We start from the raw sequence: 18,570 nt of genomic DNA, 5'->3' as shown, positions 1-18,570 counted from the left end.
GATACCCCTCTATCTACATAGCGACCCCAGAGGTCAACGACATCCTAGGGAAAAAAGCTTAAACAGAGGGAAGAAACCTTTGAGTGGAACACGAAACCTGAACAAGACTCAGCGGGGCCAGCGGCTTTTGCGCACGCAAACTTGGCCAAGCTATGGGAGGCCAGCATCTTTCATTTGTAATATTCTTCACGGTTCTCTGAGCGTTCTCTTGGTAGTTGTATCCCTGTGTACCTATAGAAAGGACTGATTTGAAGAGTTATCGATTTTATCAGGCTCATGCACAGCAAAAGCCTTCCCATATGGTCTAGCGGTTAGGATTCCTGGTTTTCACCCAGGCGGCCCGGGTTCGACTCCGGCCATGGGAATTGCATGTTTTTCCCCTCTGCTCATTTCATTCTTGGCACGGGAAAAAAATATCAATTATCCACAGAGCCATTACACCCTAACATACCTTGACTCTAATTGGAAAACTTGAAAAACACTTTACTATTTCCGCTTGGTCACGGCAACTTTATGTACCCTTAATGGTGGTTCTCTATCATACAAGCTTCCATCTTGGGAACGTGCACTGCCGAACATGCTCAGTGGAGGAACCCTTTCAAGACTTTAGCTTGATGATGGCTACCCACGGTGCCTAATACCCCTCTACCTACATAGCGACCCCAGAGGTCAAAGACACCCTAGGCAAAAAAGCTTAAACAGAGGGAAGAAACCTTTGAATGGAAGGACCTTCTTTTTTTCAAAGAAGGACCAATAGATCATATAAAAGGGTAAATGCGGGTAAACACATCCATTGATTTTAATGAGGGTGTTTTCCTGTGTTTATAAATGCTTGAAAACCTAATCATGGTAAAACTCGGCATAGATGCTTTCCAGCAGTTTAAAGGCAAGCTTCAAAACGTTTGAAAAAGTGCATGAAAATGCAAATAAACGCAGTAGGAACATTTACATGCGTTTTTAAAACCGTCTGTGTAGACCCAGCCTAACCTTACTTACCAAACTTACTTACTTAACCACTGGAATAGGCTTGATTGATATTTACCATTTTATGTTTAAGCTACAAGATATTCAAGTTGGTAAGATATCATGTAGATCTTTGTAACAGGACTATAAGGCAATCTATATAAATAGGCAAAATTCACAAAGCAGTACCATGCACGTGCATACACACCACCATGTGCTCCTGTGCATGTGTGCCCATCCCCACACAAAACCACCACCATGCATGTGTAGTTTCTGCACATTGTCACTTTTTCTTGAATGTATAGATTTTTACATCTATAGTTTACAGAGAAATAATAATAATTTTTACAAATCAGTATTGCAGACAGAAAAGCCTGGTTTGCATCACGTTGTTATAATAAAATTATCTCTAAATACCAAACAGAAGCATAATAATTACTCTATAAGCAGTATTGGGTATGAGAACTGAAATGGCTGCTTTATGTTTTTAAACTCATTTTAAAAGCTTCAGAACATACTAAATTATTATCCAAAGACTGCTTTTGAGAAATGGTGAGTTAAGAAAACTACTTTTGCATGTTTCCGCCCGGTCTCGAACCGGGGACCTTTCGCGTGTTAGGCGAACGTGATAACCACTACACTACGGAAACTTCCACATGCAGGATATTCTTTGATCCCTGAAGAGTGTTGCTATGTTTGTCTCTGTTCTAAAACTTTTGTGAATCTCTTGTCAGCCCATAATAGAAAATGTCAAAATGAGGATCTTTATATGCATTCCTCCAACTACTATTTTTATGAAAATTACTAATTAAAAATAGGCTTTCCGTGTAATATTAACATAGTAAAGTTTTTATTAGATTGTAGTGGTCGGGTTTATATCTGCTTTAGCAAACTATGCTTAAAGCTGCGTACACACTTGCAATTTTTGTCGTTGGAAAGGATCTTTCACGATCCTTTTCCAACGACAAGGGACTGCACGATGCATGAACGATGCTGTACATACAGCACCGTTCATGCTCTATGGAGAGGGGAGGGGGAGAGCGACGGAGCGGCACCCTGCTGCGCGCTCTCCCCCTTCCCTTTCATTAGGATCGGTCGTCGTCCATCGTCGGTGGATCTGGCAGGTCGGTCGTTCGGACGATGGACGACACCGACTGTACACACGGCAGATTTTCGCCCGATATTTGGCCGATGCCCATTATCGGGCGATAAAAATCTGCCGTGTGTACGTAGCTTTAATCATTGTGCCCAAATGTCAACAAACACCCCAAAGTACATTGAGCTGCATATGTATGAGTGTTGTCATTCCAGCCAGGTCCACCAAGATGACCATAGAACCCCAACCCAGAAGAGGAGGTGACTTGGAGTAAATGATTGAAAAAAGGCCGGTATGTTTTTTTGTTTTATTGTTTAATTTTTTTTACTTTAACATTAACAAATGTTAGGTGAATTATTCCTATACTAGTCATTTCTTTAAAATACAGACGGACGTACTCCCAAAGCAGCAAAGCAAAGTCATTATGTAGCAGGAAGAATTATTTCCAGCAATCTGATTTTTTTGTACATGATCATGGAATAATATGTTAAGGTAAAAATGTATAAAGTTGTAAACCTATGACTGAAATTTACAATTATTTAAAAGACGCTACTGAGAAAAAATTTGTTAGAGTAGGGACGAAAAAACAAAAATAAAACTGTTTCCGCCCGGTTTCGAACCGGGGACCTTTCGCGTGTGAGGCGAACGTGATAACCACTACACTACGGAAACTTGTAATAGGTTTTAATTTAGACACCTAGGCATGTTTTGTACCAGTGGTTTCTGATTGTTATTTTAAAAAAATGTTTTTTAATTTTATGAATTGTTTTAAATTTTACTCATTACAAGTAGGCACTGACGCAAAGTTCAAGCTACCACTAGATGGTGCTAACCACTGAATGGAGTGGGAATAAAGTCCTTATATATAGTGACATGGTCAGTGCTATATAACATACAGAGAGGTAGAGCCATCAACTGTGTGTCATGTGTAACATCATGCACACTGGGGTGGTCAGCAGTTTGTAAAAAAGCCACTTTTAAAAATGTTTACGCTAAAGCACAGGTGTCAAACACAAGGCCCGCAGGTCGAAACATGCCCCCCTGGCTGTTTTATGTAGCCCATAGTGACTGTGCCCCATCCAAGCACCTGGCATTTGTACGCAGGAGAACCAAATCCCAGAAAGCTAGGTAGAAGCAGGGCGGTTCACACAAATGGCTGACCATGCTTCAGGCAGAAGGACCCCAGTCGCCCCCAGCTGGACGATCCCACTCTTTAGCCGCATGCTGTGTCCCATGCCCACCCGCCATCTGCGTCCCCTGGCCTTGTGTCCCCAATGTTCACACGTCGGGGACGCAGATGCCGGGCACTGTGCTTGAGTCCGGATCCTGCTGCCAATAGTATGCTGTTGCTGCTCCCGGTATGAAATCTCAGTGGGATGCTACATTAGAATGTCTCCAGACTCAGAGACATCGGCCTCCACCTCAGCACAGTCCATTGCTCCATTCCCCTGACATAGACAGGCCATGATAGGTCAAGTACACCGACCTCAGAAAAAGCTGCTAGGAACCAAAAAGCAATCACTCCCAAAATGTCCAACAAGAGAAAAGTTGATGCAGAAGGGAGACAATTTAATGAAGGATGGGAAAACGAATATATGTTTATGCTTCACAAAGACAAGCAAGTTCTTATTTTCGTGACATGAATAATGCACAAGGATGGCATGTGATATGGAGTCTCAGAGTGAGGAAGGATGAAAAATTTAGGCCTGAGACTTAGCCTGCGTTTTAGATTTTGGCCCAAATGTGATTTGAGATTGACACACCTGCCCTAAAGGAACCTCATAGATATTTCACTATTCACTTATCAATTCGATCAGATCAATAATTGTTTGTCATTAACACATCACTCAAAAAAAGTAAAAGCAAAATAGCAAAACAAACTAAAGGATTCACCAGTATGGGCCATCCATGACTAGAGCCAATATTGGTCATAACACTAGCAATGAAACACCTACAACCATATACAAGAATGGCAGTGTCCTGCAATGCTTGTGGACCATTCCCATACCATTACATTCAATGGACCAATATCCAACTACAGTGTCTAGATCCAGACATCTGAACAGGTTGTTTACATGACATGCAATAGCAGCATCCCACCAAGGAGCAAATTTTGGCATGCTGATCAGCATAAAGTGTCACTACTTTGTAGTGGTGATGTAGATGACACATGGGACTAGGGGAAAAAAATAATACTAACAATACTAACATGATACTGCACAATAAAAAATATATGCAAAATATATGCATTCCCATAACCTAAAAAAACAGGCAAGTTCACACCTACATTTACCATAACTATAAATCTATAAAATTATTATTTTTTCTGATGAGGTGCAAATGATTAGTACCTGTGTGGTCAGAATGCTTACAGAGTTATTCTATTTAAGCCTTATATATTGATTGTCTACTGTTCCATGTTCTAGTGACTTGGGTGGTATCATCATGTCAAGACCAAAAGAGCCCTTTTACAGACAGTCAGTTGGTTTCAGATTATTGTCATTGGAAACAATATTTTGTTAGTGTTAATAGTAACAGGTAAATTAACACTCACCATACACAGAGCACCATTCTGTTTTATGGAGATGGTGGAAGGACATGTGACGGGCACCCATCTGTGCTCTCCTCCACTATAATGTACAGCAGTTATTCCTGATCAGTTTCCTTTTTTGAAACATGATTAACTATGTAAGTTTGTTAAATATTTTGTAAGTCTCTACTGCTCCAGAAGTCATAAGGAAATGTTGTAAAGTATAAATTGTTCACAAAATAAAAAATTTGCCCCGTGTGAGGATCGAACTCACGACCTTCAGATTATGAGACTGACGCGCTACCTACTGCGCTAACGAGGCAGCTGGGGGTTAGCTGCTAGTTGAATTACCTACCATGGGCACAAATCACAGGGTAATAGAGTAAGAGCACAGCTAGGAAACAATATTCACATCATAACTGGAAGTCCATAAAATTGAAAATCCTGGCACCTGCATTGCTCTTAACATACATGCTTTGCATAGTAGGAAAAAATGGAAACGTTATCCACTACCTGGATGAAATCTGCATGAAACTGGGAAAACCTCTCTGCTTGCATTTTGCTGATTTTATTTTTATCAAAACATTAATAACTTTTCCATCTTTTTCCATCAAATAGATTTTTTTTCCCATTATTCTACAAACATTATAGTAGTCAAAAAGTCTGTTTTATAAAGCGTACCTAAATTTAGAATTTTTTTTTAGAACCTAAATTTTAGCACCCTTAATTCTCGATCGCCTAGATGGTCGAGAATGAATGGGAGTGCAGAGCCTCTCGGAATACCTATGTCACTCATCCCAGGAGGCTCATGGATGCTCCTTCTGCTCATGCTCACCTTTCTGAAAAGGGAAAGATATTGCCGATCTCACGCCTAGCCTGCCGGCGCAAATACGGATGGCGCAGGACCCAATTGAAGAAACCTCCGGACCGATCAAACTGCTCTGCGAGATTAAAGGTAAGTGTATTTTTTTTGTTTTGGGTCGTTTTTGGGTTTACTTCCTCCTTAAGTAAATTAAAGTGATCCTTAAATAAACAGAACCATATTAAGAACAAAAAACTTACTCTATAGGCAATATAAAGGTATGACAACCGAAATAGCTGCCTTATGATTTACCTGCCGAGTGGTAATCCTGAGTATGACTCGGGGAAAAAAAAGGTTGCTGAGAGCGGTAGCCTCAAGTCAAACTCGGGGTAGCTAAACCATTTATGGTTTATTCCATTTATCGATTTATGTTTTTAAACTCATTTTAAAAGCTTTAGAACATACCAAATTATTATCCAAAGACTGCTTTTGAGAAATGGTGGGTTAAGAAAAGTACTTTTTCATGTTTCCGCCCGGTCTCGAACCGGGGACCTTTCGCGTGTTAGGCGAACGTGATAACCACTACACTACGGAAACTTCCTGCTGTAGGTCTTGTGAAATCCTTCCCACCACTCTTCTTCTGCTACAACTCCTTGTAGTTCTCTTCATTGGCTTCCATTTTACTTTAGAATCAAATTCAAGTTCCTGTGCTTTGCCTTCAAATCCCTCCACAGTTCTTGTCCCACTTACCTTTCTGACTTGATAGAAAAATACTCCCCCAGCCGCTCTCTTCACTCCTCCAATGACCTACTAATGACTGTCTCTTTCATAATCTCATCACATACACGGCTCCAGGACTTTTCTAGGGTTGCCCTGACTCTCTAGAATGGTTGGAAGAGGGAGAAGAAAGAGTGTAAAAGCTTGATTAAAAATCATTATTACAATGATAAATGTGTGTGTTAGTGGGTGAATCTTGAGAAAGAGGGGTATATATACAGCGGAGAAGTCTGATGTCTGTGTCTCCACCCCTAGGGTTTGGTGGGACAAAAGCTTAGGGCGCTAGGAATTGTAATTATGTTTAATGACAACATAAAAATGAACTGGTTTAGTCATTTTGTCTGAAGTTTTTCAATAAACATGCTCATATAATATTTTTTTGAATCGTCTATTTGTCTTTCCCATGTTAAAAGACCCACATTGACGGAGAATAAGATAGATGACACTTTCTGTGGTGCAATTGATGTAATGATTAAGACGATGTGGTCTTCCATTAGGAAGCGTTATACATAGTGCTTCTTTGATCCAGATGCATTGGAAACATTTTCCACATTTAAATGTTCCTTTAGTGTTAGACACGTGAGAACTTCTGGTGGAGAAATAACTATGTACCAGTTGGTCCTTTAATGATGGCGGCTTTCTGTATACTATCTGAGGTCTGGTATTCAGGAAGTTCATAAGATAAGTATATGTGCTTAGGATGTGCCAATGTTTTGGCAAATCTTGTGAATCACTTCATGTTGCTGATTGTATTTAGTAATAACCAGTAGTAGAGTAGTTCAGTATTTTGTTTTGATCTGCCACTCTCTGAAAGTAAAACATCTCTAGAGCTTGACATTTTTGCACTTGGTGTTTGGTGGTATGCTGTGATTCACTGACCCTATTCCGTGTATTAAAAGTCATATTTTTCACACCTTCTTCTGTTGCACCGAAGGGTCTGTGAGATGCACCCTGAGTACAAATTGGGCAACCTCCAGTCAGTTGTACCCAGGCCTTTTTTTCTATATATATGTCCAGCAAACTCTTTGGTATTTTTACTTTTTTTATTTTTCCATAACCAAAAAGGAAATATTTATTGAATTATCTTTTTACTCCATACAAGCAGATACTAACGCACTGATCCAAGCAAGCTGTTATTTATATAGATTAAGTATTGAGTTTTTGAGTAAAGAAAATAACTATAATATAATGGATATAGTGTACTTCTGTGTTGCTGGTGTTATTCTGGTTCCTCATGAAATATTTTGAAATGAAAATTCCAAAATGGTGTAAAATCATGTAATGGGCTTAAAAAGAAAAAATAACCTATTCCCTGACCGGGAATCGAACCCGGGCCGCGGCGGTGAGAGCGCCGAATCCTAACCACTAGACCACCAGGGAAAACATGTCTACTGATTTTGACAATAGACTAAATGGAATAGACTAAATAGACCAACTAAATTTAGGTGGTTTTAGGATATATATATACTTGCTAGTAAAATATCCACAGATACATCATTCTAGAAACAGACATAAAATCATACAATATCTAAAAGTGTGGAAACAGACATCTGGAGGACCCCTTCGAGGAAGGGGCTTCCAGTCTCCAAATAAGCCCCCCACCCTTACAACACCAGCTATGTTGTGGGGAAGAGACACCTGGCTGTCTTTTATACCTAGGTCCATTTAGCACCTGGCTGCCTTTTTTTTGGGTCTCTTTAGCACCTGGCTGCCTTTTTTACCTGGGTACATTTAGCACCTGGCTGCCTTTTTTATTTGGGTCTCTTTAGCACCTGGCTGCCTTTTTTTATTTGGGTCTCTTTAGCACCTGGCTGCCTTTTTTACCTGGGTCTCTTTAGCACCTGGCTGCCTTTTTTACCTGGGTACATTTAGCACCTGGCTGCCATTTTTATTTGGGTCTCTTTAGCACCTGGCTGCCTTTTTTACCTGGGTACATTTAGCACCTGGCTGCCTTTTTTACCTGGGTACATTTAGCACCTGGCTGCCTTTTGTACCTGGTTCTCTTTAGCACCTGGCTGCCTTTTGTATCTGGGTCCCTTCAGCACCAGACTCCCTTTCTTTCATAGTAGGGAATGTAATAAATAAACTGTGTCCTGACAAAAACAAATCAAAGTCCTGGAATTACACGACATACAAAAGCATACAAAAGCAAGAGTTACTCCTGACAAGCTACTGAAAACAAAACATATGTTTCCGCCCGGTTTCGAACCGGGGACCTTTCGCGTGTGAGGCGAACGTGATAACCACTACACTACGGAAACTTCTATGCAGGACTCGGAGGGACTATTATGTAAACCCTCAATAACACTTTCATTCCGCCTTTCTGGAGTTAAATTCAATGGAACCCTGGGGTTCCCCTGAGGATTGCTAAAGGTTTCTTATCTCCAATATGAGCATTCTTCTCAATGACCACCAAGGTGAGGGGCTTATTTCCCATGGGATCTCTAGCAAGCTTTTTTAAGTTACTATTGCTTTTTGTCTTAGTTTATTGCAGGGCCAAAAATGATCTATTTTAGATTAGGTATTCTTTATTACAAGTAGATACTGATACAAAGTTTAGCTAATTGTAATCCAATTTTGATTGTTGTAATGACTTTACCAATAAGAAATGAATATGTTAGCACAAGGTTGATGTTCTCTTGCTTGCTTGTATTGTGTCAAAAGAAAAACATAAAATATAAGTTTTGAAAGATTGAGAGATGAAATTTTCAAATTGTTTTAACAATGAAAATCCTAAATTCGCTGACTGGGAATCAAAACCAGGCTACTGCGGTGAGAGCACCGAACCCTAACCACCACACATCAGGGAAGTTAGTGGCAAAGTAGTTTTTTTCTCTTGCTTCTAAATTATCTTTTGTGTATAATTGTTGTCCACCAGTAGATGGCACTGTGTCCTTATGTAAAGTGCAACAAATTCTGACGATAACTTTGTTATATATTTTTTATAAGTACACAGTCAGTCGTAAGTGTCATCTAGTGGCCGAATTATTAGTTTTATACTCATTTTTTAAATAATACTATACCATAACACTGGTTAACCACAGAAAAGTAAGCCACAATGCTGATGGTAACCTATCCCATAGTCATACCAGTTTTTTCAATATTACCTACTAAACAATAATTAGGATACTACCCACTATCTTTGATTCCACTATGGAGGTTAAGACACATAATACTGTGTATGGGGTCCCTAGGTTGAATGTTTCTTGAATACCAAGAATAACTACTATTGTATTGATTTATATGGTTGGTAAGCCCTGTTTACTGCATGGACTATTTTATCGGTATATTATTTATCTGTTTTCATAGCTTATGTGTCAAGATCCCCCGAGGAAGCTGATATGACGAAACGCATCGGGAAATGAGAGACTTGATAATTGTGCTTTATGTGTATATGTATTAGTGTTTTGACTTAGTTTGAAAACATTTTAGCCAAAAAAAACCTGTTTTTGCTTGTTCTTTATTTTCTACTAATTGATTTTAGGGTTTGGCTAAAACACCTATATGATAATACAGATATGGCCTTATAGGTTGGTTTTACCCATTCTTAAAGTAGGGAAGTGTACAGCAATACACAATCAGCATCCAACAGATATGGCATTGGAAAACTAATTATAAAGGCTATGGAAAAAAAATGAAAATGTCTCTTGTTTCCGCCCGGTTTCGAACCGGGGACCTTTCGCGTGTTAGGCGAACGTGATAACCACTACACTATGGAAACTTACATGTTGGCTTTTGTAGGGACCCCCAGAGACTACTGTGCTCTGTTGTTCAAAGATTTGTAACGTTAGATGTTCTATTAGTTGGACAACCCTTTTACAAAAGTAAAGTTCAGATAGACCGGGAGGTCTATTTTATAAGCATTTACTTTCTATGATTTACAAAACGAGTTTTTACTAGTACTAATCCACATTATTAATTTTTTTGTCCAGTAATTAGTTTCCATTTCTGCATATAAATGTGTTTGCTAAAGAGAATGCCGGTTCAGAGCTTACCATATATAAATTTCAGGGATAGGGCCCTTCTGAGAGGGATCTCCTACACATATCAATTCAAATAACGTTAGGGGAGAAAATATCAGGTACTTGACAGGGATGTGGTGGAGCGGACACATGTACCAGGGAGAACCAGTTTTGTTCTTACTTGTTAAACTGACTGTTACCACAATCTTATTGGAAGCAAACACCACCTTTCGTGGTTTCGACAAAGTGGGAAGAGGAATTGGATCCTACATTCACGGCTCAGCAAAGGGAGATGATATTACACTTTGGCCACAAGGCCTCTGTAACAAATACCAAGAAATTAATTATAAATGAGTTACCAGGTGGTATAGGACACCTGTCCAGTTGGCGAAAATGTACACTCAGGTCAACCCCATATGTTGGAGGTGTAAGAAACACCGCTCTTCTGTTGGTCGATGGCTAGATAGGGTTAAGAACATATATCATATGGAAGATATGATGTCCACTGATTTCCCTTCCCGTTTCCCCCTCCCTTTCCCCTGTGGCCCCCCCCCCCCCCCCCCCCCCCCCCCCCCCCCCCCCCCTTTTTTTGATACCCCAGATGTTCTTCCTATTAAAGTTGTAAAATGTTACTGAGACATCCTGGGTTACGGGTTTGGATGTGAATTGCTTGTAACCACCACTGCAATGTTATGCTAGCTGTACTGATGGGACTGTTTATTTTTTAATTTGGGCAAGTTTTGTTTTGTTATGTATTCTCTGTACCTGGCAGAGTCTCAATAAAAAATTTAAATGAAAGAAAAAAACTGACCAACTGTAAAAAATTGAGTCTTCTCTGACTATTCTCTACTTTTACTTACTTGAATGGAAATAAAGTGACAGTGTGGTACCAATAAAGAGTCAATATGGGATAAACGGGCAGAATTTGTTACCTTCTTTACCTCGTTCTGTTTTATGGTCTAAAATATTAACCTATACAAATAAATGTACTTAATAACTGTAATAAATGTAAACCTTGCAGAGTGTTTATATTGCAATTAACTCTTGATTTACTGTAGTCATAGTAGACAATTTCTTAACATAAAACCTTGAAGTTCCTGCTTTCATTTTCTTGACAAGAATGTTGTTTTGAATCCTTTTTTATCCATATGATAAAAGTTGTGAAACATACAGAAATGGACAAAAATAATGCCTGGAGTAACGCTATTGTGAAACAGATAATAAAGGGTAACTTAAGCTATGTTTCCGCCCGGTTTCGAACCGGGGACCTTTCGCGTGTGAGGCGAACGTGATAACCACTACACTACGGAAACTCACATATTAACTCATTATTGAGAGTCTCAAGGCCTTTTTGTACTCTTTTTTAAATGACATTTTAAATACAAATTAACTTGGACTTTACATTTTGGTGTATTCATTGGCTATTGGATTACTCCAAAATGAAAGATATTGTAATGGTATATTTCTAGTTTACCTGCCCTTTTGGGGATTTTTTGCACCTTTTTCGAAATTAAAATGGAAGTGAATTAAAACAGAACACCTTTCTTCCTCCAGTTGTTGCATATGAAAAAATTCTCAATGCTTCTCATTCGTCAATCTGTGGATTCCAGAGATTAGTTTGTTTTTTAATGCCACAGACTATTTTAGGGTACTGTCTCTCCAGAAATTACTTGTGACATCACATCTGTCTTTCGTTAGATGGTAACATTTAATAAAACTAACTAATGGTAGTATTAGACAAAAAATATATCTTCCCATTTGAGACCCAGAGGTACCATATGGTTTAGTGTTAATCAATATTGGTGCTTTAGAAGTGTTTAGAACCCCTTACCTGTTCTTTGTCAGCACTGGGAAAACAAATATATCCAAGATATAAATTCCCAAGATATAAAAAAAAATTCCTTCCTGATTCCATGAGGCAATAGGATGTTCCCTGGATCAACAGTCACTGTTATCTTTACTTTAACCCCCCTAGCGCATAATCCTAAGTGTGACTCGGGTTGCAAAAAACCCCTCTTACCTCTGCCCCGTGCTCCAGCGGCGATCGGACGATCCCGCTGTGATGCCGGGGCGCCTGTCTTTTGAGGGCTGTGGCCGGGGAGGGAATTTAAAAGCAGATTACTGAATAATCTTCTTTTGAATGCTGCCTGGGTCCCGGCCACACCTCTGCTTGCATCCGCAGTTAGATGCGATGCACCATGCAGGATTTCTGCATGGTGCATCACATCTAACTGCAGATGCGATCACCAATAGTAAATTCTAGGGGTGATGCCATCGGCGATTTCCCACTGGCATCACCCCTGGAATTTACTGTAGCTGCTCGCATCACTCGGAGCCGCCTCTGGGCAAGATCTGTGACATCTTCCGGGTGATGCGGTGGAGTGATGGATTCCGGGTCGGGAAATTTAAAAGCAGACTGCTATGTAATCTGCTTTTAATTTTTTTTACACTAAAAAACACATAAAAACATATAATAAAAGCAAAAAAAACACATTTTAGTGCACCAAGCTTCATTGCTCAGTGCCCTGATTTTCATTTTGCCCACTATTACCCCTGACCTTTATCTGACCTTTTGTTGAGTTAGCAACAATTTAGCAATTTGGAGTCCCTTGTGGAATCGAGCGATAGTGATTCACCAGGATATTTGTCATCAGACAGCGAAAGTGAACTAAGCGTCGATTCTTAACCTGAGGTCAGTGCTGTGCGCACATGGTGCTCCATTGACCTTGATGCAGACCAGGCAGCACCGCCAGGATTTCCATTCACCGCAGCACCTGGGATGAAAAATGAGGCTGAATGCGACGACCCCCAGGCATACCTGAAGTTGTTTATGACCGATGAAGTTATCGAAAAAATTGTTGCGGAGACAAACAGGTAAGCCGCTCTTGTGTTTGCTAACTTTTTGAAAATTTTTGCTAATTTATTTTATGCAAACATGTATGCTGCTTTGTGTTTGCTAACTTTTTTAAAATATTTTATGCCAACATGTGTGCTGCTCTGTGCTAACTTTTTGACATTTTTTGCTAATTTTTTTTTTGTGCAAACATATATGCTGCTCTGTTTGCTAACATATTTCTTGCAACCTTCACACTATAAAAGAACATATCCTAAAATACATTCTTTATTTTGTTTTATGCAGGTACCCTGGACCATGCAACAAAACTGAAGAAAATTTGGGAAGTGTCTCAGATGATTCTACAAAATTTCCAGCAAACCCATGTGCAAGAAAGAGATGTCAGCATTGACGAAAGTCTAATGGCTTACAAGGGGAGGCTCAGCTGGGTGCAGTACATTGCGTTAAAGAGGGCATGATTTTGCGTGAAAATGTATATGCTGTGTGAATCCTCATCTGGCTACATATGGAATACGGTGCTGTACACTGGAAAAGGGACACAGTTCAACCCCAGATACAGCCATTAAGGATCTTCAGTGCTATCCCTCATTGAGCCATTGCTAGGTCAGGGCTATTGTGTCATAACTGACAATTTCTACACTTCTCCTGAGCTTTATGAGTTCCTTCTGCAACACAGAACAGATGCGTATGGAACCGTTAGGGCTAACCGGCGCCACCTGCCAGCACTGTTTGCAAAAGGGAAGCTGAAGACAGGAGAAATTATTGCCTGGCAGAAAGGAAAGATGATGGCCCTGAGATGGCGTGACAAGATATATGTGTGCCTGATGAGTACTGTCCATGATGCCTCCACCGTTCTGGTACACACAAAACGTGGGAAAGAAGTGATGAAGCCACAGGTGGTGATTGACTACAACAACACCATGGGAGGTGTCGACAGAGCTGACCAAGCCATGACATTCTACCCAGCGATGAGAAAACAGCAAAGGAAGTACTAAAGAAGATTTTCAGGCATCTAGTTGAGCAGTGCCTATGGAATGTCTACGTTTTGTACAAAAAAAAATAGTCAGAGGCCTGTGAATCATTCAGACTTCATTTTGCAAGTTTCCGAATCCATAGTCAAGAACCACCAAACATCATCAGTGGCTATGAATAGACCTGGACGTCGTGCTTCCACCATTGTCAACCCAGAACTCCTGACTGGTCATCACTTCGTTGAATACATCCCACCAACCCAGAAGAAGGCCGCACCTACAAGGATGTGCGTGGTTTGCTGCTCAAAGACCGATGACAGAGGAAGGAAGAAACGCAAAGAAACCAGGTTCTACTGTCCTGACTGTGATGTTTGGCTTTGTGCAGCACCCTGCTTCAAAATCTACCACACCCGGGATGTCTACTAAAAATATACATTTTTTTTAATTTATAGTAATAATTATCAATAATATTGCACCCTTGTATAGAAAGTTTCAGTGAGAAGTTTTGATAAAATATATATTTTTTTGATACATTGTTGTGGTCTATTATTTCTTTATTTTTTATAGTTATGATTTATAATTATGTATTATATCATAATTTATGATTATAATATAATAAATGAATATAATTATTATACCCTGGAGGTAATCCCAAGAATTACAGACCCACAATATAAACAAACATTTCTATGCAAAAAAATGGGATCACTTTTTGCATCAAAAAACTGACAGAATTAGAACCCTAGGGGGGTTAAAGCCTTAATACCCAGTTATATTCTGTGCTTCTGGAAATCATCCAGCTTTTTCTTAAAACAATCCAAAGAAATTGCTGAAAATTCTTCCTGGGGGAGCCAATTCCACAATTTTACAGACCCTAATAAGATTTCCAGTTATAATATAATTATATCATCATAAATCCTATATGAGATAGTAGTGGGTAGTAATATGGGTTAGTATCTATTTTAACAAACTGTGCTTGAAGTCTCTGAATTGTAGTTCTCAGGTGAATTTCTGGCTACACCCCAACTAAGGCAAAAATATTGGTTGAAACAGCAACAAACAGTAAGAGTAAGACTGTGTACACTTGTCAAAACATTGACACCCAAACGGTGTTACAAAAATCTAATGTGTACAGCCGTCCCCTGATGACATTCATCAAGGTACAATAGCAGATTGATGAACGACTGATCAAGAAAGACCGTAAACTACTGTGGAGACATTTATCCCCACCCCTCCATCGACCAGAACGGTGCTGGATGTACAGTGCTCATTCAACCCTGTCACTGGTAACAATCACGAAAGTTTTTTTCCAGTGTACATTGTTCCAATGTACTTTGCATTTTGATGTGCCTGCTTTCATTTTCTAGAACCAAAGCAGGACTGGCTTTTTAAATCTCCCTCACCCATCATAAAATTTTGGTAACATACAGAAATACACAAGTCTAATTCCAAGAGTAATGCTACTGTGAAGTTGAGAATAAGGGGTAACAAAATCATGTATGATGTGTTTCCGCCCGGTTTCGAACCGGGGACCTTTCGCGTGTGAGGCGAACGTGATAACCACTACACTACAGAAACTCACTTGACATGGTAACTGGAGAATCTCAGGACCTTCCTTGTCTTTCTAATGTAGTTTTGATTACAATTTTGCATTAGATCTTCCATCCTGGTGTATTTATTTACTATTTTCACTTTAAATTAATAAATAATATTATTTAAATTAATATAAACAGAACACCCTCCTTCCTCCCGTTGTGGCATCTGAAGAAGTGCAAACAGCTTCTCGCTACTTTTTGTACAATTTTTCAAATGTACTTTTGATTGTAAATTAACTTGGACTTTACATTTTGGTGTATTCATTAACTATTGGATTGCTCCTAAATGAAAGATAATGTAATGGTGTAATTCCAGTTTAAGTGGCCTTTTGGGGATTTTTTGCACCTTTTTCATTTGAAATTAAAATGGAAGTGAATTAAAACAGAACACCATCTTTTCCTCCAGTTGCTTCTCATTTGCCAATCTGTGGATTCCAGAGATTTGATGGTTTTTGGTTAGGGTTAGGGTGCTATCTCTCCAGAGATCACTGGTGACATCACATCTGTCTTTCGTTAGATGGTAACATTTAACAAAACTTACTAGTAGCAGGATTTGACAAGATATATCTTCCCTTTTGAGACCCAGAGGTACCATATAGTATAGTGTTCATCAATATTGGTGCTTTAGACGTTTTAGTCAAAATTTCCCTTCTGCTCCTCTAGATTTGCCACACCATTAAACAGAACTCTTTAAAATATATTTTTCAGTTTGGAAGTAACCCTGAGATGTGTTTCAAGTAGCTTCTCACTGTGAGGAGATGTACAAAGAGCAGAAGATAAACAGCTAATTGTAAAGTAAACATAGTAAGAGGAAGTGTCAGAAAAAGACACCTTGAAAATTCATGGACAATCATTGCAATGCATACTACTCATGCAACATGACAATTTGTAGGCAACAACTAGTCATCAATTAGAATTCCTGAAACAAATAGGCATTTTTCAATTAGAAAACTATGTATGGAACCCCTAGCCAAATTATTGGAATCCACATCCAAATTATTGGAATTCTCAATAAGTGAAATTTACCCCTTATGAATACCTGTAGCCAATTTTGAAGCACAGCCACTGGCTCTAGCCAAGGGTACAAATACATACCTAGAGATCAAGATTAGGAAATGCCCATCTTTATTGTATCAACTAAATTACCTGCCTGTGTTTTACAAAAAATATAAACCGAATTGAGAAAAAGGGAATATAAAATGATCAGCTTTGCTAGGCTCCTGTATTCTTTACAAACCCTGTCTTGTCTACTTAAAAGACAGGATGTACAAACATTGTTCAAGACTTTGTTATACTTTATGTGGTAGGACAAGCATCTTCGTGTTACTTTGTGCTGACTAAATAAATAATACATCTGCTATATTAATTATAATTTAGAAACTAATATACGTGCCTTGACCAAGTAATGCAGTACCCCCCTTAACTAAGTTGTCTTCTTCTATTTGTAACAATGTTTTCTTTAGGAACACTCTTGTTGCTTGGAAGGCGCCTGCTAGAAAATTCTGTCTCTCCATACTCTTCCTTGTGTTTAGACATAATGCAACTTTTTCACAGGGTCAGGGCTACAAGCCTTACATCAGATGGGAGCGCCACAAATGGCTTTACACATTTTCTCCAACTGTTCCAAGGAACTCCTTGGAACCCCACACAAAGGATCATCTTGCTAGTCAGTATGGCATCTCTGTCTGTGAACAATTTTATTTTCTGCAAGAAACTTGTTTGTTTTCATCCTAATTTACATCTGGATATTAAAATCATGGACACTTTTCTCAAGCTGCCTAAACCATCAACGGATCTATATTTTTCTTCATTGCATGCCTCCAATGTCTCATCTAGGATGAAAAAATTCTCTGAGGAGGATCTTGTGACTTAATTGTTACAGGTGTAAATTTATATACATAAACGTATCATCAATGAAAAATGATGGGAATCCCAATTCAAATTTCTACATTGTGCTTATCTTGGGTTCCAGTAATGCTCTGACAACAATGCCACAGGGCAGTTCTGTCCATATCTTAGGGAGCTCAGGGCCTTTTTAGCACATTGTCTGTGATTGATGATGATGCACTACTTGTTACAATAAAATATGTATGTTAGCTAGCCATTCCCCTATTCTTGTTGCCTTCTGGTCTCTGCCATGTATGTTGGACAAGAATATTATTTGTGTACCCAATGTTTAGGCACCATGGCCCCTGATAGCAATCCCCACTGAATTTTTTTATGTTTTTTCCTTTGCACTGTTGTCTCTTTTATGAAAAACATTTGAATAAAGTATATTTAAAAAAAGAGAGAAGAAAGAAAACTGTGCAGCTCTTCCCAGCATTTGCTTGATCAGGACAGGAATGGCCTTATGAGTTCTATTTAAAGTTAGTAAGCATACAGAAATACAAAAGTGATGGCAGTAGGTAATGGCTAGGAAAATGGAAGCTTGTTTCCGCCTGGTTTTGAATCGGGGACCTTTCGCATGTTAGGTGAACGTGATAACAACTACACTACAGAAAATCACGTGAGTGCTCTAATTGTGATCCTCAGAGAGTTTTTATACTGTTTTGTAATTTTTTTTCTTTGTCAGCAACCACTAGGGAAATAAATATATCCCAGATATTAAACCCTATGGACATAGTTGATCCAGACCAGGGGTGTCAAACTCAAATACACAAAGGGCGGGCCAAAATTAAAGTTTATTGAAAAAATTGAGGACGTTTTTCCTTCTCATTAGATATAAAACATTTTCATATGAAAACAAAGATTTTGCTTAACCTCCTGAGCGTTACACTGAGGTCTAGATTTCTGTACCAAAAGTGATCCATCGTTTTTCATGAAATTTTTTTTTTTAAATTGTAGACCTGTAACTTACAGAAATATGTCCGAACAGGGGTTCTTGTAGATATTATGAATCTAAAAAATGTTTGAAACACACAATCATTTAAAAAAAAAAAATACTTTTATTAAAATTAAAGGAAAAACACAAAAATCAGCTTAAACATGACTACATAAACAAAGCTTGAAGCCATGGCAGG

At 38.9% G+C, this 18,570-nt stretch overlaps 9 non-coding genes across 9 annotated transcripts; all 9 read right to left on the bottom strand.

The window, feature by feature from the left end:
- Positions 1–1,540: 1,540 nt before the first annotated feature.
- Positions 1,541–1,613, bottom strand: TRNAV-AAC (transfer RNA valine (anticodon AAC)). Its single transcript has one exon. It is a non-coding gene; the product is annotated as a tRNA-Val (tRNA).
- Positions 1,614–2,658: 1,045 nt separating this feature from the next.
- TRNAV-CAC (transfer RNA valine (anticodon CAC)) lies at positions 2,659–2,731 on the bottom strand. Its single transcript has one exon. It is a non-coding gene; the product is annotated as a tRNA-Val (tRNA).
- A 2,107-nt stretch (positions 2,732–4,838) lies between these two features.
- TRNAM-CAU (transfer RNA methionine (anticodon CAU)) lies at positions 4,839–4,911 on the bottom strand. The gene has a single exon. It is a non-coding gene; the product is annotated as a tRNA-Met (tRNA).
- Positions 4,912–5,915: 1,004 nt separating this feature from the next.
- Positions 5,916–5,988, bottom strand: TRNAV-AAC (transfer RNA valine (anticodon AAC)). The gene has a single exon. It is a non-coding gene; the product is annotated as a tRNA-Val (tRNA).
- A 1,488-nt stretch (positions 5,989–7,476) lies between these two features.
- Positions 7,477–7,548, bottom strand: TRNAE-CUC (transfer RNA glutamic acid (anticodon CUC)). The gene has a single exon. It is a non-coding gene; the product is annotated as a tRNA-Glu (tRNA).
- Positions 7,549–8,356: 808 nt separating this feature from the next.
- On the bottom strand, positions 8,357–8,429 carry TRNAV-CAC (transfer RNA valine (anticodon CAC)). The gene has a single exon. It is a non-coding gene; the product is annotated as a tRNA-Val (tRNA).
- Positions 8,430–9,816: 1,387 nt separating this feature from the next.
- On the bottom strand, positions 9,817–9,889 carry TRNAV-AAC (transfer RNA valine (anticodon AAC)). The gene has a single exon. It is a non-coding gene; the product is annotated as a tRNA-Val (tRNA).
- A 1,481-nt stretch (positions 9,890–11,370) lies between these two features.
- Positions 11,371–11,443, bottom strand: TRNAV-CAC (transfer RNA valine (anticodon CAC)). The gene has a single exon. It is a non-coding gene; the product is annotated as a tRNA-Val (tRNA).
- A 4,017-nt stretch (positions 11,444–15,460) lies between these two features.
- TRNAV-CAC (transfer RNA valine (anticodon CAC)) lies at positions 15,461–15,533 on the bottom strand. The gene has a single exon. It is a non-coding gene; the product is annotated as a tRNA-Val (tRNA).
- Positions 15,534–18,570: the final 3,037 nt, after the last annotated feature.

This window comes from Pyxicephalus adspersus, chromosome 2, assembly GCF_032062135.1.
Source record: "Pyxicephalus adspersus chromosome 2, UCB_Pads_2.0, whole genome shotgun sequence".
In the NCBI taxonomy this organism is placed as follows: domain Eukaryota; kingdom Metazoa; phylum Chordata; class Amphibia; order Anura; family Pyxicephalidae; genus Pyxicephalus; species Pyxicephalus adspersus.
The sequence above is the reverse complement of the archived record's forward strand: the minus strand, read 5'-3'. Positions and strand labels throughout refer to the sequence as shown.